Below are 16,169 nucleotides of genomic sequence, written 5' to 3' on the forward strand. Positions count from 1 at the left end.
TAGCTTCTATAAAAATTCTGTTTGTGAGGGATGATATTTAGGGAAGGTAATTTAGGAGGCAGTCTTGTACCAATGCAATTCTTGAAGTATTTTAGGATCTGTCCTTGGATGAAATTAGACCGCATAGGATATCGAAATGTACTGCATCCATTAACCCCTCACAGAATTGCATCAGGATCTGACCTCGGTATTAGGCCTCTGATTTTGAGAGTGGATTATCATACATACAAGAGCATTAAGAAATCCAGGTCTGCATTTTTGTAGTCGTCAAGGGCATTGCCTTTGGGTAATGTCGTGGGAACCTCTGTAATTCCTCAGGTGTGAGATATCTCCCTAAAGAACCAAGTCTTTTAAGAAATGGAGGTGTTGTTACATAATATTCTTGTTAGCTCAATTGTCTCTTATGGTTAGAAAGCTTGAATTTTTCAGTTTCTTCACCTCACATTTTGTATGAGAATGAAAATCTTAACGTAGCTCAAAGGGCCTAGGTGAAGAAAGTTGCTGACATCATTATCCAAGGACTGAATCCTTCATTTTTATTTATTTATTGTTTTTTTGTTATTTTTTTTTAATTTTTGACCTTTTATTTTTTGTTGTTGTTCCTTCATTTTTTAAATACAGTGCAGCAGCCTGAGGCAGGTGAGAGCTGTCCAGGAAGCTAGTTATAAATAGCTTATAGGTGTTCTTATAAGATGGTGGTTTTCCTTCTGCATAAAATTAAGGAACATTGTAGAAAGCAGTTAGTCTTATCCCTGGGAGAATGGACAGATAGATGCCAAGTTCCTTCTCACAGAGTTTTCTTTTTTCAAGATAAGGCTCATAGGCTAGCTCACTGGCTTGCATCTCTACTTCAAAAGATTGACCACCAGGAGTAGGTCACCTTGAGAGGCAGCATGCAGATGTTTGTGTTTCCTTGGCTGCTCAAGCAAATACCATGCTGTACGTTGGCTTAACCAATGGGAATTTAATGGCTCACAGTTTTGAGGCTGGGAGAGGTACCAGTCAAAGCCTCATCAAGGCTGTGCTTTTTCCCAAGGACTGGTGCCAGTGATCCTTCCCCCTGGACTCCTCTGTCACAGGCAAAGCACATGGCAGCCCATCCTAGTCTTCTCCCTTCTCTTCCATAGCCACTCACCTTCAGCTTCTCGCTTTGCTTCCCGTGGCTTTTTTTTTTTTCTCTCTCTGAATTTTATTCTGTTTATAAAGGACTCCAGCAGTTGGAATAAGACCCATCCTGGCTGAGGTGTTCCACACCTAAACTGAAGTAACTTCATCAAAAAGTCCTATTTATAATGGGTTTACACCCAAAGGAATGGATTAGGTTTAAGAACATTTTTTTTTTTTTTCTGGGGTGCAAACAGTTCCAAAGCAGTATAGAGAGGAAGTTGGAATCATAGGTTTGCTACCTTGGCTGAGCAAATATTGCCTATGAACAAGCATTTGGCCAGGTAAACTCTCTCCTTCAAGTGAAAGGTGAAATAGAACACGATTAAAATCTAAAATATCTTAGACTCCACCTCTGATGTTAAGAGTAGGCCCTCATTTAACAAACTACTCTACCGTGGCCTCGAGGGAAGGATTTTTTATTTTATTACCAAAGATCGTTATGTTGAGGTTTATTTTATAGATGTGTTTCTCTTAAGCTGTTACCACCGGCTAGGATCAGAATGGACTATAGATATGCCTCATTTCACCCTGTAAGTATAACCCTGAAAAGTTGGTTGGGTATAACTTTGGTAAATGAGCTCATATTTTAAGTGCCATAGGAAAACCCTCTATTCAAGGGATCCCTGCTAGGAATCATTTTGTGATGGGCTATGGTCACAGTAGGTGCTAGATAACTACATGGGATAGACAGATGAAATGAAGGATCCTTTTGCAAGAATGACCTTTTCATTAGAGCCATTCTCTGTGATTCAGTTCTTCTAGAAACGCTGTCTCCCGAACCTAAGATGGATGGATGCCATTGCACCCTGCTCCAATAAGGGCGCTCATATGTCTCTCTCACTGCACTATATTAATATTAATAAAAAAAAAACTAATACTTATTAGATGTTTATCGTGAACCAGGTCCTGAGCTAATTATCATCTGTGATCTCACTTAATCCTTGTGGCAGTCCTGTGAGAGGAGGAAACTGTGGTTTAAAGAGCCTAAATGGCTTGTCTACAGTTGCATAACTAGTAAGCACTGGAGTATGGGCTCATGTTTGAGTCTGTCTAATTCTAAAACTCTTGCTTCTAACCCCAGAATTAATGTCTTTGCTCCCTCTGGCAGAACCAAGCACACCATCACAGGGTACAACAGGTGAGGACCCATTCCTGGGATGTGCCTTCAGGTGCGTTATAGACCTGAGCTAGAATTGAAGCTAGGCTGTGCAGGTGTCAGCTTAGGTCCCTTATTAATATCTTAGCTCTAGATTCAACCCTAATCTATTGATTTGAAACTGTTATATTTCCCGTATTTAATGCAAATAAAATATTTCTTGTAGGGTAATACTAAAATGCTCTTTAAGACTTTCAGTTTTAGAACTATTACTTTCAGAATTCGAAGTCTTTGGGTAGAAAGCCCCTTCGAGACTGATAAAAATGTGCTGACAGTGTCTTTTTTTTTTTTTTTTTTTTTTTTTGCAGAGGCTCACAATGCTCTTAGGACTTTAGATAATATCTTAAATTGTACTTACTTTCCCAAGCATTGTTTAGTCTTCATGTTGACATTGGCAAATACACAGAGCAGGTATGATTGTCTGCATTTTACCATTGAGGCAGCTGAGCCCAGAAGAGGAAGGGAACTAGTGCACAAGGGATATGGCAGAGCTGTGGCTCAGCCTTTATTTTCTCAGTTCTGTTTTGTTCACCTTCTCTGGGATTCAGAGGCACGTTCGCATATCTGCCCTCACAGGGACCAGGTCGGCCCTAAAGTAAGCAAGCAGATCAGGCATTACTCTTTTCTTTTTCTTTAACTTTTTAAATTGTATAGTATATTATATATACAAAGCAAAGAAAAAAAACTAATAGTTTTTAAAGCACTCTTCAACAAGTAAGTTACAGGACATATCCCAGAGTTTGTCATGGGCTACCATACGATCCTCACAGATTTTTCCAACTAGCTGCTCTAGAATAGAGGAAGTTAGAGGCTTAGATATTTTTTTATCATCACAATTGACCTTTCTTCCTTTTTTTGTGAAAAAATGAGGTATATACAAAAAAATCTATAAATTTCACAGCACAGCACCATGATTAGTTGTAGAACATATTTTAGACTTTGACATGGGTTACAATTCCACAATTTCAGGTTTTTTACTTTTAGCTGCTCTAAAATACTGGAGACTGAAAGAGATATCAATTTAATGATTCAGCATTCATATTCATTTGTTAAATCCTATCTTCTCAGTAACTCTACTATCACCTTTGATCTTTCCATCTTTCTCTTTAGGGGTGTTTGGACTATGGCAATTCTAAATTTTTGATATTGGAAGGGTCTGTCACTAATATGGGATAAGGAGATGAAACTATTAGAGGCTAGGCTAGGTTTCAGGACTTATCTGGACCAGGGACCCATCTGGAGGGTGTAGGTTTCTGAAAAGTTACTCTAGTGCAAGGAACCCTTGTGGAATCTTATATATTGCCCTAGGTATTCTTTAGGATTGGCTGGAATGGTCTTGGTTGGGGGTTGGCAGGTTATGATAAGTAGCAAGGTCTACCTGAAGCTTGCGTGAGAGCAATCTCCGGAGTAGCCTCTCGACTCTATTTGAACTCTCTCTGCTACTGGTACTTTATTAATTATACTTCTTTACCCCTTTTTTGTCAGGATGGAATTGTTGATCCCATGGTGCCAGGTTTGAATTCATCCCTGGGAGTCATCTCCCACGTTGCCAGGGAGACTTGAACCCTGGATGTCATGTCCCACATAGTGGGGAGGGCAATGATTTCACTTGCAGAGTTGGGCTTAGAGAGACTGAGGCCACATCTGAGAAACAAAAGAGGTCTTCCAGAAGTAACTCTTAGGCATGCCAATAGGTAGTCTGAGCTTCTCCACTACCTACATAAGTTTCACAAGAGTAAGCCTCATGATCAAGGGCATGGCCTATTGTTTTAAATGTCCCTAAACTTGAACACAGTATCAGGGGACTCCCTGATGGTAAGGCTTAATAGTTCCATATTCTTTCTCCCCTCCCTCAGGGAACTTTGCCAATACTTTTTGATTATCTGCTTAATATACTTTAGGGTATTTCCAGGCATTGCACTAATCTATACAGGATTAAAGGACCTCTTTCTTATTCTGTGCTCCCTATGTTTCAGTTGTTCAAATGAACTATACAGATAGGTTGAATTAGATTATGCACTATAGAAAATTTCAGTTCCAGATCAAATAAACCTTTCTTCTGTTGGTCTCAAAGAGTATGTGTGGTTCTAAAATAGACACTGTCATCCTTACCCCCGTGTTCTGAATTACTTTAACCCCAACCTGTTTGGCTTCATTCTTTTCTCTAAATATCATGTTCTATATATAGAACAGCCTCTCAAAACCCAGAAATATTAATCAGCACTCTGGACTTAATGTGTCTGCTCTAAAAGCTTACAATCTAGGCCCCTGTTTTCTTATAAGCATTTTCTAAAGGTGACCATACCATTATTGTTTTTTTGTTTCTGGCTTATTTTGACTCAACAAATGTCCCACATGTTCATTCACATCGTTGCATGCCTCACGACTTTGTTCTTTTTTGTAGCAGCCCAACCTTCACTCATAAGTATACACCATTGTTTGCCAATCTACTTCTCCTTTGGTGTATCCTTCAGCCATCTGCATTCATTGGGCATCATGTAGAAGGCCCAAAGTCCACAGTCCATCAACATTCTCAATTTTAGATAATTTCATTGTTCCCAAAAGAGAAAAAACCAATAAACACACAGGCAGGACTCTTGTAATAGCTAAGGAAGTTGAGACTCCGAGTTAAACTCCTTGTCTTTGCGACTGTAGCTTTTGATTATTCTGGATCTCAAATCAACATCTGCTGTAAGGTACTGAAGTCATTCCTGTAAAAGCTGTAGGCAGTGTCCTAATCTTGCCAACATAAAATATATCATGTTTTAGGAAGTAATCGAGGAAAATACTTATCAGAACGAAGGTCAGGAGAGAAGGAAAGAAGGAAAAGACTAAACTGGCGTTTCAGTTTCTTGTCTCCGTAATCAGAAGTGGGAAGCAAAATTCCCTCTTGTTTGTCTATAAAACCAGAAACAAGCCCCAAAATCCTTGGTTCGACCCTGTCTTGTGTTAAATTTGGGGTAAAGTTACTGGATGGTTCCTTCTCTCATTCTAGATATTTGGATATTTTCTTTATTATTGTTATATGTTTACATTTATCAATGGTGACATGTAAATGGAAGCTTTAAAATGGATGCAGTTTAGTTTTACAAATTAATCCACCATGTGACAAATGTCAAAAGATATTATGATTTGAAACTGGTTAGAATTACCCTCCTCTCTGATAATTAGAATTTGGCGACTGTAAACAACTTTGGAATGACCCTTCCCTTCCTTAATTTCTCCTGAGGCTCCTTGTTAGACATGCGTCCTCATGCGTTTCTCCCTGGAAGCCATAGCTGTGCACCCCGTGGCCTGCTCTCTTGCTCCCTACTATTTCTCCTCTGTGTTGTTCTCTAGCAGCTCCTCAGATCTGCCCAGCTAGTTTGAACAGAGACATAAAGTGAGCATTAGTGGTTTTTTTTTTTACATTAGTGGTTTTAATACTAAAAGTGCATGTTTTATTGGGTGTATATTTTTACAATTTTAATGCCATTCAGTGAATTGCTGTCATTGCAGTTTTAGAATTTAAAATCTTTTCACGATAAATAGAGTCTTGACTCACCCTCTGAAGAAGGGGACTTTGTGTGTTAAGGGCTTCATCTCTTGGGACGGCTTCATGACTTAGGGCTGGAAAAATCTTTGTGATGATTTTATATACCACTCAGCATTCTTGTTCTTACCAGTAATGCTGATCAAACTGTTCTCACAAAACCTTAAGGCTGTCTCTCCAGGCACGGGACAGTTCTCTGGAACACCCAGTTATCTTCTTGGTGATGTTTGTAGGTTTAATCTTCTCTTATTTATCTTGTGTGCTCAGAAAGGCTGTGGAATTGAGACCAGTGTTCTCTTGTACCAGACACCATACTTTAGAAACAGGGTACAACTAGCAGGAAGAGAAAAGATGATAAAGTGAAGGAAGTTGGGTCTGAGCTTGGGGTTGGGTGCTCCTCTCAAGTTTAATTTAATTTACCTCTGTGAAGAAACAGTGTAGAACGGGCCAGCAAAGTTAAGAACCAATCTTAATCATTTTAAAGCATTTTTATAAAATAGCTCATGCTGAGTTCAGATTAATCTAAGTATAAAATGCCGTGTTCACTTGTCCTGGATTTACAGCAAGTCTAATGGCAAAATACTTGAGTCTGATGTTTTTGGAGCTCATTTTAACCTGTCGGGGAGCACACAACCTTTATTTGTGTTCTTTTGATTTTGTGGTAAGGCGTGGTATGCCTAATAATGATGCTCTGTCATGTGATAGTACTTTCTAGAACCCAAGAATGATTTTTTTGTAGCTGTGTTTGCATAACATCCAGTGTAGTTTTCTCATGCTGGTGGCTGGTAGGGCGCCGGGCTAAGTGGTTGTGGAGTTGCTTTGTTAAAGCCACAGACTTTGGAAGCAAAATCATCACACCAAGCGATCCGGCTGGTGTCGACTCTTCTGTAAATAGTCCAAGCTTGGGGAGTATTCTGTGGCCCCTGGGGTAGGACAGCAGAGTGGCTGTGAGACAGGGCAATCTACTCTGGGTCGTGCTGAAAGCTCTTATTGATACGGGATTAGTCTCAGTGGAGACATGGTGCTGTCACATGGGCATCCCGGCGATTGAGAGGAGTGAGATTCCAGGACTGTGGGGGGCAGGGGACGCTGAGTCACTGAGTTCATTAAGAGGCTACTGAACGGACAGCAGGCAGGCAGGACCAACCTCTGGACTCTGCTGCCACCACGCCTACACCGCTCCGATTAGTGAAATCTCCACTCAATGCCTGGGGAAGGAGGACAGCAGTGCTTGACAAGGTAGGAGCCCAAACCTTCCCGAGCAAACCTGAAGAGTGAGGTCCCCATATGCTTCTTCCATAGCTCAGGGCCCCTGGCTGGATTCCAGGTCGTGGAAGAGTGAGACCACAGCTAGACCACGGAAATTCCCATTTTCCCTGTAGTGCAGCCCCTGGTACTGAATGTGGGCTTTGCTATACAAATGAGGAGTGGGGTAGTCACCAAAAGATTTCCCGACCTGGTGGCTCAAAAGTTCTGTAAGGAAAAAAGGGACTTTGTATATTTTTTACTAGTAGCCAGCAGTCAAATATTATTTTGCCTAATTGGGTGCAATGTAAAGTCTCATTTAAACTTAGCGGTGAACAGGCATTGCTATGTGGGTGAGAAAAACAGGGTTGAGAATATGTCAAGTTGCAGTTCTTTTATTTTAAAAGTCTGAACTTTCTTTACCACTCGAATAAGTAGCAAACTTTTATGGGTGCATGGTTTCTGCTTGCTGTGAGGAAAAGGCTTTGGAAATGAATGGTGGCAACATTTGCACCACATTGTGACTGTAATTAACGCCAGAAGCTGTACACATAAAAATGGTTAAAATGGCAAATTTCACTGTATATATATGTTACCGTAATTTTTTTTTTTTAACATGGCAAACTTGTCTGCTTTGGGGCTGATGAGGAAATTTCATTGTGTGTGTGTGTATATATATATATATGTTATGTATGTTACCATAATTTTTGTTTAAACTTGTCTGCTTTTGGGCTGATGGGGAAGCAGATGGTATATACTAGGGTATGGAGAAATCAGGGCAAAAGTCTTAAAGGTCTAATGACTGTCTGACCTCAAAGAAGAGAAGTTAATTATGTATTCTTTGCCATAGGTTTTGTTCTTAAATTTAGTTTTGTTTCCCATAGTTAAAAATCTGCTATACCCTATGTGTGTGCTAGTTGGAGTTAGGTGTGTTTTTGGTTCTTCTCTACAGGTCCTGGATGACTGTTAATAAGTGAACATGTCTAAAAAGAAACTACAAAGATGAGTAGGTCTCCTCTAGATCTACTCTCGGTAGTGGGTAGAGAAAACCTTTAAAAGTAAACTGAATAATGAAGTACCCCAGTGTAAATTATTAGTCCTGGAGAGTTGATTTTGGCTAATTACCTCAATTTTTTTTTTAACAATCGTTATAAGAGTGGGTATAAGAGGAATAAGATAGCTTTCAACAAGAACTACAAATTGAGATTAAGAAGTGGCTGCTTGCATTAGGTGAGTCTTTTTTTTTTTTTTAATTAAAGGAAATAGTGAAAAGTCATTTTCCATTGATGCTCCATGTGCATTTAAATAGAACCTGGATGTTGTTTTTGAGACCCCCGCCCCCCACCTCCCACTCCGTTTTTTTTCTTTCCTTTTAGCAACTGACTTCAGTTCATTAAAATTTGTTCAGAGGTCTAAGGCAAGGAAGGCTGACAGCAGATGTTTGGTGGTTTCCATTAAAGGAGGCAATGAGCAGTGGGGATAGGGGTTGTACAGGGACAGGGAAAAAAGAAAGAAAGCCTGTTCAGGCTGTTTACTTGGATAGGTTGGCAGCCAGTAAGGATTGGAGGGAATGAAAGGAAAGATGAAGAGAGAGGGGGTTATGGGGCCATTCCTCACTGCTGTTGCCTTTTTCCTGGCTGGAGTGAGTGTAACCTGCCTGAAGGTGCGTGGCTTGGATGACCTGTCAGGAAACTGCTTCATTCCTGGCTCTGCTGGTTGCTGGTAGCAATTAGCTTGAGTGTAAAAACTCACTTGATTCCATCTGTCCTTTAAGCAGAATAAGACTTTCTCCTTTTAAAGAGAAAGGAATGTGGTCTGGGGCATTAATGAACCTTTGCTAAACCAACCTTCCTGCATAATTAAATTTCTTACTTTGAAGTTCAGGAGTACATAAAAATTAAGGATTGAAGTAAGATCCAGGGCATATTTTAAATATTTATTTAAAGTTTTAATAAAAATTCAAAAAATTAGAATGTCAAAAGCATTGGCTCTGAAATGCAAAGAAGTGTGTTTGGCAAAACATATATCTGGGTGGGGGGAGACAAAAGCTAGTTGGTTCTTGGATGTTTCAAGTCGCCGATAAGGGAATCATGAAATTTGGGGCCCTAGATTTATACAGGGGGCATTAGATTGTAATAGGCCAGTAATTTCTAATTGCAAATCCTAACATTTGTAGTGGCAAGAATATTTTAGAGGGATACATTGAAAGCTTTTTTCCTCAGTTGTTTAAGGGGTTCAACATAAGGATTAAGCTAAGTGTTTGATCTGAAGCTACCTTACTCCCAATAACCTCCTGGGTATCCATGGCAGAGTCTCAGCCACCCATTGCCCTTCTTCCACTGTCAAGTTTGTTTGTTTTCAAGAAATGCAAATATATTTACAGCTTTAGCCTGAAAAATGTCTTCTACCTCTCATGGCTTTTTGGAGCAGAGTACCAGTTTTCCTATCAGCTAAGGGTCTCCAGACATCCCTGGAGTCACATAAATAGCCTTGGGGTCCCAAGTAGCTTGAATCCCTCTCATTGCTCTATCTTTGAAATTCTTATTTGTTTTTGGAAATTGACCCTTTTTGCTCCTGGAATTAGCTATGACTAATTTGTGGGGCTCCCTCCCTCAATTTTCCTAAGTTTTATCCAACATTTCCATATGTTTGAAATGGGTAAAGGACTTTCTACATCAGCTCAGTCTGCTACGCAAACCCAAGTTCTAGCCTAATTAAATGGAATTTGGAAAGTTAAATAAGTGGTAAACTTCTTTGGGTTGAATCAAAATGTCTTGGTGTTGGAAGGAACCTTACCCCTACCCTTGTATAGCCTGCGCTCTAAAGGGGAGGTAGTCTGTGGAGCAAGCAGTCCTTAAGGTATTCCGACAGCAATATGTTGTTCCACAATAAAATTGTTGTCTTGACATACAGAGCTGCTCTCTTGTTTCTCTAGTTGGCCTTTTTTGAAAAGATATACCTTCCTGTTGTTCATACATTCCACCAAGGCTTTATTTGTATAAAATAGTCTTTCTGTCATAATTTCAGGTTTATGATGTTTTCTACCCATTGTCTATGCATTTATAATGATCTTCCAGCTCCTTTTATTATTTCCTATCTGATTTGCAGTACCTGCATAATCCATCATATTTGTTGCTTTCCACTATAGCTAGGCTCCAAGTTTTACCTAAAAGTCCTTTTCTACCTCCCAAACTTCGCATTTGAAGTAGTTTGTTTTGTCAGCTTGTCCAGTGCAAAATTTCTCTTCAGTAAGGCTCATGAGATGCCCTCTCTCCCCTGTTAGGAGCTATCATTCCAGTGTCTTACACACATTGCACCAAAAAATAAAAGTCCTGTTTTGCATCATTGCATATACTGTTGTAATCGATGTCAACTTTAATCTTCCAACATCAATGACCTTCACCTGGAAGAAGCAAGGGGAATACACTGTTGGTTTCAGGAGTGTCCTCAGAAAGGCCAGCATGTTTCAATGCTGTCACTTGTATCTGTATAAATTAGCAGACTTGGAGAGGAGAATAAGGAGGCATCAGTCTTGGCAAGCTGTGGCATCCTCTCAACTATTGATGCCCTTTTCTTCAGGAAGCCAGCAACCATCGGGGAGTAATATCTCATCCACCTGTGATTCCCACTACTCACCATTGCCCTGGGGCCATCCTGAGAGTTTGTTCTTTGGTCCATGATAAGCAGTGCCTGCTGCAATGGTTCTTCACACTCATTCACGCTCTAGCCCTACCTCATTTTAGATAATTAACCTTTTCAAGAATCCCAGAAAAAATACAGACTTGTACAATTTTGTATCCAGTTTCAGGGGATTCAGCACATCCTATTCAAGGTGCATGAGCTTCAGATTTAGGTCCCCTTACATGAACTATGCACATGTTGCTTTGAAATCCGGCTATTTATCTTACTATATGATATATTACAGGTTTTATGGGAAGGGCCTTAAACTGCTCTATCTTCCTTGTGGCTTTGCTTGTTTAATTTTGGATCTCAGACGTACAGAATTGGATTTCTCATAATCCTTAGGTCATATCACACTCATTACTGGGCTACACTTGACCCACTTTTATCCATTTCACTTTGTTGATCACAACTAACACTTGGGAGCCCATCCCCATACAGAAATAGAATGTGAACAGCATTTGCCGCAACTGCATTGTCCTGCATAGCCTACCCAGGGTAGCTGCTCTCCTGAATTTTATGCAGCGTGTATTCTTCCTCTCTTCAGAAATAGTTTTGTTGCAACTATATTCCTAAAAGATCGTTTAGTTTTAGTCGTTTTTAATCTTCTCCAAAAGGATTTATTCTATATGTAGTAGTTTCTTGAGACTTTATTTTTTAAATATAGCTGAACATTCTGCAGTAGTTTATTTTGACTACTATATAATATTATTTGGCGTGATATACCAACAATTTATTTTTCTCTTCTGTTGGAGGTATTTCTAGATTTTACTGTTGTAAATAATACTGCTATGAACATTCTTGTTCATGTTTCCTGATACACTTTTTTTTTTTATATGCTGTGTGGTGGAGTCACATTTCTTTCTTTTTCCATGTTGTACCCAATTATTACAGCATCATTTGTTGACTTTTGGGGGGGGGGGTGGGGGACAGTGCATGGGCCAGTCCTGATACACTTTTGTAAGAGTTTTCTTAGATGCATGTTCTTAGATACAGTTTGCAAACTGCTGGAATGCAATATATCTGAAACAGTATGGCTTTTAAAAAGGGAAATTTATTAAGTTGAGAGTTTACAGTGCTAAGGCCTTGAAAATGTCCAAATTAAGACACCAACAAGAGGTTACCTTCACTCAAGAAAGGCTGATGAAGTTTGGGGTCTCTCTCTCACATCTGGGAGGGCACATGGTGACGTCTGCTAGTTTTCTCTCCCAGCTTTCCTTGTTTCATGAAACTCCCCCTGGGAGTGTTTTCCTTCTTCATCTCCAAAGGTCACTGGCTGTGTGGGCTCTGTTAGTTCTGGTTGCTCTGTTGGTTCTGGTGGCTCTAAAGCTTTTTCTAAAATAGTTCCCTCTTAAAAGGCTCCAGTAAGTAACCTCACCTTGATTAGGTAGAGACGCATCTCCATGGAAACCATCTAATCAAAAGTTACCACCCACAGTTGGGTGGGTCACATCTCTGTGGAAACAATCAAAAAGTTCCCACCCAGTTGGTTCCCAGAGCCTGCCTATGTCAAAAAACAAAAACAAAAACTTCTACCCAGCAATATTGAATGATGATTAAAGGCCTTGGATTTTCTGGGATACACCAACAGCTTCAAACCTGCGCAATACATATTTAGGAGTAAATTGCTGGCTTTGGGCTATGTAAATCTTAAAGTTTACCAAATAATATCTAGCCATCTTCCAAAGTGGTTATGCCAGTATATTAAAAATTCTGTTGTCCCACATTCTCCTCACACTTTATGTTGTGAGACTTACTGCCATTAGTATGGGTATAAAATGACATTTTACTACAATCTTGATTTGCATTTCAATAATCACTAAGGTTCATTTGCTGTATAAATTTTCTCTTTTTTGTCAAATACATGTTCATGTTGCTTTTTACTCACTTATCTATTAGGTTGTTTGCCCCTTTCTGTATGGTTTATGAGTTATCCTTATATAGACATGCTATGAGCTTATCTTTTGTCAGTTATGTGTTGAAAATGTCTTCTGCCAGTCAGTAACTTTTATTTAACTTTAAGGTATGCTTATAAGATGATCTTGATTTTTTTTTTAATGAGAAAAGTTGTAGGTTTATAGAACAATCATGTAGAAAATAGTTACCATAAACCTACCTCCATATTTAACATTTTGCATTAATGTGGTACCTTTGTTACAATGATGAGAGAATATTATTATAATTGTGCTATTAGCTATAGTCTGTAGTTTACATTAGGGTTCACTGTACTGCAGAATCCTATGGTTGTGTTTTGTTGAATTTTTATTCTAGTGACATATATACTATCTAAAATTACCTTTTGTTCTAGTTTGCTAGCTGCTGGGATACAATATACCAGAAACGAAGGCTTTTAAAAAGGAGAATTTAATAAGTTACAAGTTAACAGTTTTTAGGCTATGGAAATGTCCCAGTTAAGGCAAGTTTATAGAAATGTCCAATTTAAGGTATCCAGGGAAATATACCTTGGTTCAAGAAAGCGGACAACGTTCAGTGTTACTCTCTCAGTTGGAAGGGCACATTTCGAACATGGTAGCATCTGCTGACTTTCTTGTGACTCTACAAAAAAGGGACTCTTCAAAATGTTTCCTCTTTTAAAGGATTCCAGTAAGCAACTCCACCTTCAATGGTTGGAGGCACACCTCCATGGAAATCATCTAATCAAAAGTTACCACCCACAAGTTGGGTGGGTCACATCTCCATGGAAACAATCAAAATGCTCCCACCCAGCAATATTGAATGAGGATTAAAGGACATGGCTTTTCTGGGGTCCACCATAGATTCAAACCAGCATACCTTTTAACCACATTGATATGTATACTGCAGTGGTGTTAATTACATTCAGAATGTTGTGCTACCATCACCACCATCCATTATCAATACTTATCCATCAACCCTAATAGAAACTCTAAACCATTTACGTAGTTTTACTCCCCCTTTACTGCCCACTCCCACCCTGGGCCCTGGTAACCTATATTCTAGTTTCTGACTCTGTGAATTTGTTTTATTCCAATTATTTCATCTAAATGAGATCATGCAATAGTTATCCTTATTTCACTCAACACAATGTCTTCAAGGTTCATCCATGTTGTTGCATGTATCAGAACTGCATTCCTTTTTAAAGCTGAATAATATTCCCTATACATACCACATTTTGTTTATTCATCTGTTATCGGACACTTGGGTTGCTTCTATCTTTCGGTAATTGTAAATAATACTGTTGTGAACATTGGAATGCAAATATTTGTTCGAGTCCCTGCTTTCAGTCCTTTTAGGTATAAACCTAGTAGTAGGCTTGCTGGGTCATATGGCAATTCTAAACTTAACTTTCTGAGAAACTGCCAGACTGTCTTCCATAGCAACGACATCATTTTACATTGCACCAACATTCATTGTGTGGTACTATTTCTTCACATCCTCTCCAACCCTTTTTCCTTTTTTTTTAATAGTAGCCATTCTAGTGGTTGTGAAATGGTATCTCACTGTGGCTTTGATTTGCATTTCCCTAATGATTAATGTTCTTGAACATCTTTTCATATGCTTTTTGGCTATTTACATTCATATCTTTGCCCATTTTTACATTGGTTTTTCTTTTTGTTGTTGAATTATAGGATTTCTTTATATATTATGGGTATCAAACCCTCATCAGATAAATGGTTTTAATATTTTCTCCCATTGTGTAGGTTGTCTTTTTATTTTTGTGATTATGTCATTTGCACAAAAGTTTTTAATTTTAATGAAGTCCTACTCAACTGATTTTTCTTTTGTTGCTCGGGCTGTTGGTGTGAAGTCTAAGAATACATTACCCAATACAAGATTCTGATGATGCTTCCCTACATTTTCTTCTGGAGTTTTTAGTTCCAGTTCTTACCTTTAGCTCTGTGGCCCATTTTGAGTTAATTGTTATATATGGCATGTAACAGGGGTCATCCTGTTTTCCCACCACCACTGTTGAAAGGGTACCTTTGTCAAAATCAATTGGTCATAGATGTAGGCTCTATTTCTGAACTTTCAGCTTGATTCAGTTGGACTGTGTGTTCATCCTTGTGCTGATACCATGCTGTTTAGATACTGTAGCTTTAAAATAAGTTTTAAGATCCAAAAGTATGAGTCCTCCAACTTCATTCTTCTTTTAAAGATATTTTTGGCTATTCAGGGCTGTTTATCCTTCCAAATAAATCTGATAATTGGCATTTACAGTTCTACAAAGAAGGTACTTGGAGTTTTCATTGGGATTGTGTTGAATCTTTCATTGCTTTGGGTTGAATTGACATCTTAACAATATTTAATCTTCTAGTCCATGAACATGGAATGTCCTTCCACTTACCCAGGTCTTCTCTGATTTCTTTCAGCAATGTTTTGTTTTTCATGTACCAGTCCTTTACATCCTTCGTTAAATTTATTCCTAGACATTTGATTATTAGTTGTTATTACAAATGGAATTTTTTCTTAAAAAATGGTGATTTATTTTATTGTAACTTACAGTGGTAAATAGATTGGGGACCATCAAGTTTTAAAATAATTTTTGCTGGGTGTACTTTAAACATTACAATACTAATGTAAGCTCATTAGTTCTTCCATTTCAGTGTAGGGAAGGGATCCAGTTGAGGCCTGCTAGCAGCTTGGCTAAGAATGGACACTAAATCAAACAATAAAAAGTACTTTTCTCCAAATGTGTTTAAAACTTTTGGAACAAAATCACTGCCTGTTCCACAGGACAATTAGAATTTTTTTACAGAAATAGTGTAACTCTATGTAACAACTCCTTGTAATACAGTTTAACAATATTTTATCAAAGATTTTGCACTTGAGATTAAAAAGTCCTGAAGAAAGAAAAATCAGTAGCCAAGGAACTGCACAACCAAAAAATGAAAATTGTATAAAATATTTCCACCCCTATTTTAAAGCCAAATGTGATCAAGCAATAGTTAAAAACCAAAACACATAAATACAACCTTCTCTTTAAAATAACAGCCATATTCCACCTCTTTTCCACTGAATCTTATGTATGAACAGACTATATATACTGTTTTTTCAGAGAAATATCCAATTCATCTGTCACACCAGCCAGGCTCAGACTAAATCCTCTTATTCTCTTTTAAGGATGCACAAGTCCAGGATGGCTCCATATTTCCACCATTTTGGATAGGTGCAGTGTCTCAAGTATAATACATTTATTTTTCCATTTCCCTTTACACAGTGCAGACAGAGTATGTGGGCTTAGATTATATAGATCCTCTTTTACTCCAGGTCACTGTCTTATTCTAAATTCTAGGTGAAATTCAATGGCATGCAGTAGTTTGGCTTGTCAGAAGGAACATAGTCTGGCAGACACAAACACTTGTAGGAAACTTCAGTGTTAATGGACTTGACATTCTTGCAGAGACATCC

General features: G+C 38.6%; 1 protein-coding gene across 5 annotated transcripts in view; it reads left to right on the forward strand.

The window, feature by feature from the left end:
• Nucleotides 1-16,169, forward strand: part of MCC (MCC regulator of Wnt signaling pathway) — a 614,110-nt gene that overhangs the window by 353,888 nt on the left and 244,053 nt on the right. Inside the window, exon 1 of one of the 5 annotated variants that reach the window (XM_077138935.1) lies at nt 6,973-7,094. The exons of the other annotated variants lie outside the window; for them this stretch is intronic. The gene's annotated coding sequence lies outside the window, so the exon portion shown is untranslated. Of the gene's footprint in view, nt 1-6,972; nt 7,095-16,169 lie in introns of those variants that run through there. 5 annotated transcript variants of the gene reach the window in all.

Source organism: Tamandua tetradactyla, chromosome 21 (genome assembly GCF_023851605.1).
Source record: "Tamandua tetradactyla isolate mTamTet1 chromosome 21, mTamTet1.pri, whole genome shotgun sequence".
NCBI classification, from domain to species: Eukaryota; Metazoa; Chordata; class Mammalia; order Pilosa; family Myrmecophagidae; genus Tamandua; species Tamandua tetradactyla.